At 46.0% G+C, this 5,083-nt stretch overlaps 1 long non-coding RNA gene across 1 annotated transcript; it reads right to left on the reverse strand.

The window, feature by feature from the left end:
• Window positions 1-328: 328 nt before the first annotated feature.
• On the reverse strand, window positions 329-3,974 carry LOC141276231 (uncharacterized). The gene is made up of 3 exons (XR_012325491.1): window positions 3,944-3,974; window positions 2,786-2,937; window positions 329-567 (listed from the first exon to the last, which is right to left on the reverse strand). It is a non-coding gene; the product is annotated as an uncharacterized lncRNA (long non-coding RNA).
• Between the last annotated feature and the right edge of the window lie 1,109 nt (window positions 3,975-5,083).

Consider the following 5,083-nt stretch of genomic DNA (forward strand, 5'->3'; position numbering starts at 1 on the left):
TTTTATTTTTTTAACATCTTTATTGGAGTATAATTGCTTTACAATGTTGTGTTAGTTTCTGCTTTATAACAAAGTGAATCAGCTATATGTATACATATCCCCTTCTTCTTGTGCCTCCCTCCCACCTTCCCTATCCCACTCCTCTCTGATGAGCCTAGGAGCAGGACAGGAATAAAGACACAGACGTAGAGAATAGACTTGAGGACATGGGGAGGGGGAAGGGTAAGCTGGGACGAAGTGAGAGAGTAGCATGGACATACATACACTACCAAATGTAAAATAGCGAGTGGGAAGCAGCTGCATAGCACAGGGAGATCAGCTTGGTGCTTCGAATTTTATTGATATTATAAGTGTCATGGAAAGCCACTGAGGGTTTGGAGCAGACAAGAGACATGACTTCACAAACACATTGAAAGAATCACCCCAGCTGCTGTGTGGAGAGCAGACTGAACGGGAGCACAGTTAGAAGTTACTGCAGTCGTCCACTCCAGAGCTGATGGCAAGTTGGACCAGGCTGGTAGCCACAGGTGTGGTGAGTGTGGTCAAATATGAGATATATTTGGAAAGCTGAGCCAGTTGGAAAAATACAAAAGAAGAAAAAATTTTAAATACTTCTAATCTCTTCCTCCAGAATATCTATCTTGTTTTTTTACATATATTTAATATTTTATTTGCTACTTTATCATACATTACAAATATTTTCTACATAAATAAATTCTATTCTGAAACATAATTTTAATAAATACATAGTTTTGATTATGGAATACACCAGAATTACTTCACCCATCCTCTACTTTAGGTTATTTTCAATTTTTCACTGTTTTAGAAACATCTATTATATATGTTTATTCTATTAGCTAAATGCACACATTCTTATTTCTTTAGGATACTTTCCTAGATGCAGGTGAAGGGTTTGCATGTTCTAAAGGATTTTAATATGCATTTATTAATCATTCTCCAAATTATCCTCTGCCCAGCAGTTTATTAATATCCTTTCCACAGCACTCTTATTAAGCATCATCTATCTACTCACCACAGAGCATTATCTTTGCATTTAATCTTTGCCAGGTTTCTAGGCAAACAATGTTATCTCATTGTTTTAATTGGCTATCCTTTGATGATAAGTGAGGTTGAACATTTCCTTGACTACATGGTTTGACTCTTCCCACGTCATTACTAGGGTCACAGTTCACCTGTGCTGCCATGAAGGAGCTACTAGTCCAGTGGGGCGGGGCATGTCTACTGCAAGTGAAACAATGTGTCTCACAAAATTGAAAAGTCCAGGGGTAGAAAAGTCATATCCAGGCCTAATTGGATTCAGGGCCCAGAGGATGTTGTCTGGGCTTTGTGTCTCACTGTCATCCTTAATTCTTCTTTCTACTGGGTTGTGTTTTTGATCTTAAGCTCCTAATGGTATCTCCGTGGTGGCAGTCACTCCAGACCTTACTCCTCTCAGTGTCAAATACACCTGGCAAGTGCACCTGCCACTGCCCAGAAATACACCTGCCGCTGCCCAGAAATCACACCCCAAACCTCAGGCACCCCATTGGTTCTGAGGGCTGAGCTGCAGATCCCAAGCTGGGGAGTGTGGGGCTCTCGTTGGCTTGGGTTTGGGTCACATATTCTGTCCCTGGGACTAGGGGTAGGGTCAGCCTCTTTCAAAATGGACTGAGGAGGAGGAAAGCAGGGAGCTTCAACTGAACATTGAGATACCATTATCACTTTGGGGCAGAAATGGGAAACTTTCACCACCAGTTTCCACCACAAAAGAAGTAAATAACCCTTCTCTCTCTCTACCCTCTCTGGTTCACTGAATTCATCAAGGACTCTTTTTCTAATATCTATGGCCCTTGGCTGGGCAGAGCTGAGAGTGGCTAGCCACTTCATCTTCAGTGTAATGCCACATGGTACATATTTATTGATTACATACAATAGGCAAGAAATAGCAATGGTGCTGGAGAGGAATGGTGCCTCTTTCACTGAAAGAGGCAGAAACAAACAACCATAATTCAAAGTAAAATTGAAGTGAGGGCTAAATGCAGATGAAATGACCCGAGGAGACTAGATAAACTCGGGTGGAGGAGTGCATCATGCTGGGAAGGCTCTTTGGACGCAGCACTTGAGCTGAGCCCTCAAGACCGAGCCGGTTTTCCATAGGTAGAGAGAATAATGGGGACGCCCCAGAGCCCACAGCATACAATATATGGTTTCCGAACCCTTTCTTGCAGAGCTCTGTGCAAATGATGAGTTGTAAATTACAGCGATTTAATTGCATCATTTATATTCCCTACAGATCCAAGGCAGATCTGATCTCAGCCTCTTTAAAGCAAACAGTACGGCCACATTTCTCCCTTATGGCAGATGCTAGTTCCTTCAATTATTTAAGCTCATTTGGACCCAATGCTGTGGTTCAGCTGCCCAGACAGGTACTCAGGCCCATGCCTCAGGTCACCAGGGGTGACAGGAAGGCAGGTCAGGCAGCACCGGGTGGACCCCAGCTGTGTGCAGTCTGATTCTGATTGGGAAAGACTTGTTAGTAAACAACCTTCCTAAGAGTTACCATTTTTAATTTCTCCTGAAATACTGGCAGGAGAAGGCCCTGTGGAAGAAAAATGAACCTTGAAAGATTATTCACTGACACAAGGTGCAGTCATGCTCACAGCCAAGCCAGGTTGCCTGATCAAGGGCTGCTCTATCCATTCCGTCTTCCAAATTCCCATCAATAACCCACTAACAGTAACAAATTGCTACATGGCTCCCTCACCATGCTATTGGGACTAAGTACCTGATGAGGTGCTTGCAATAAATTCCCCTCCTTTCCTCCTTTCCTTTCCTGTTCATATTTCGGAGTCCACAAATATTTTTGGAGTGCCCACCTTGTGCCAGGTACATGGTGAAAAAGACTGGGAGTGGTCCTCTCTATAGGGTACTCATATTCTATGGAGAGAAACAGACACAAACAAAGGAAAATAAACTCACCATTTCAGACAGTGGGAACACTACGAAGGAAACAAAATGGGCTAATGTGATAGAATGTGATGGGGGAATGGGACTACCTCTTATTGAGTGGCCAAGGATGGCCTCTCTGGGGAGGTGACTTTTGAGTCATAACTTGAATGATGAACAGGAATCAGCTATGTGAAGGACCAGGGGAAGAACATTCCATAAAGAAGAGACAAGCCAAGACTGTGGAGGATGAAAAGAGGCCTGTGGGGTCAGGTTGTCATGAGCTAGGGGAAGGATGGAGGCATCTACATACCTGCTGTCTCCTTCTCTACTCTGTCCCTCTCCTCCTTACCACCCCCCTTCTCCCTGTCCCCATTCCTTGCCCAAGCCTACAGGATTTCTCTCCGTCAGCTTCTCAGTCTGCACCTTCTAAACCCATAGACCTCTGGGAGTCCAGGATATTGTGTTTTTTTGAAAGTTTGGCTCTTGGCAAAGAGCCAGTTCTATTTCCATCTTGTGTGGAAAATATAGAATTACCGTGAATTATATTGAAAAATTAGATTCATTCACTGCTGTGATAATTTATCTCCCAATCTGTCTCAGAGAGTTAGCAGCTGGTGAGAAAATAAAATGTAATTTAGGCAAAAAAATAAAATCACTTTTAATCTATGTCTGGCAGGGAGAGAGCCTATTAAGTGAGTTTACTCTTTGCCAATCAGGTGATTTTCTTTAGCACACCCTCAAATGAAATGTTGTGATGGAGACTAATGGATAGCTTGCCCTCCTTGGATGGGCCCTGCTAACTGTGGATGAGAAGTCAGACCCCACTTAGAATTCAAAGCTTCCTGAGCCGGGCCTCCTCCCAGGTCTCATCTCCCTGAGAGCCCCGTGGACTTGCTCCTGCTGACAGAAGGACAGGCTTTACAGCACTGGGGTTTTCCAAGACAGTTTCTGCCTTGAGAAAGGAGTAGAAACAGCCTCCGATTTTAAGCCTTACCGATTTAAGGTGTTTGAAATATTCCTCCCTGATTGGTAATCATGGCCACTTTTCTTCTACGGAGTGCTTGATTATGTGCCCTGGAATTGTCCTGACATCATTACATGAGTCAGAACACTGAGCTAATCGTGCTCTGCCCAGAGTCGAGTCCAAAGTTCCCTGGCCCTGTGAGTCAGCCCCTCACATCAGCAGGCCCAGGCGAGGCCGCTTGGGAACAGCAGGCTTTAGGTTACACCTGCTTAGATGCTGACCAATGCCCCTCCCCGCTGCTTCCTGCAGTGTCCCAGCAGCATTCTCCCCCGTCCTTGCCAGGGGTCCTGGCCTCCCTGAGCAGAGGTGCAGCCTGTCTTCTTCCTGGGAAATGGATTCCCCGGGTGGCAAGGCTGGAGGCGGGGGCGGGGGGAGGGGAAGAGTGGCAGACACTTGCTGCTTTCCATTCTTCCTAGATTAGAATCCTGCATCCTTGGGGAAACTGAGGCACAGGGGAGTGAGAATGTTCTGGACTGGAATCAGGAGACTAGGGATGATGTGAGACTAGGGATGAGCTTGGGAGAAAATCTCTTCCTTTCTCTCGGCTGGAGCTGCCTCATCTATAAAGTGAGGAGCCTAGGTGAGATGGGTATGTTTCCTCCAGCTCAGAGTTTATTAATCTATAAACTTGGAATGCAGGCTTCACCGAGGCCTGCCCAGCTCCGCTCTGTGCCTGCTGGGCAGAGCAGAGACCTCGCATCTGTGCTCAAGCCTCCCTGGAGTCCTTGCTCAAAAGAGGATGTGTCAGGTGGCTTAAGGGAATGGCCGGGGGCTCTCATTGAGGGAGTAGAGGGGCGCATCAGTTTCTCACAGATGGCTTATACACGTGTACATCTGATTGGATGACCTGCCGTGTGTTGACCGTTGATATCCTCAAAGCGGCTTGGAGACTGCCCTGCAGCAGCTGATGGAACCCTCCTGAGTGGGAACGGTGAGAGGGGGCCGGGGCATGGAGGCCCCTCCTAGCAGTCACCTGGTTCACCAGGTGTCACTCCAGGCAGAACTGTACTTCATGCAGTTTCCCAAAGGCCTTGCTGACTTCTTGAACATGACCTCTGAGGTCAGGCAAAGAGGGAAAGGATTTGATTTAGATTCAGTTTGAACTTGCAG

The sequence above is a fragment of the Tursiops truncatus genome, chromosome 1, assembly GCF_011762595.2.
Source record: "Tursiops truncatus isolate mTurTru1 chromosome 1, mTurTru1.mat.Y, whole genome shotgun sequence".
NCBI lineage: Eukaryota > Metazoa > Chordata > Mammalia > Artiodactyla > Delphinidae > Tursiops > Tursiops truncatus.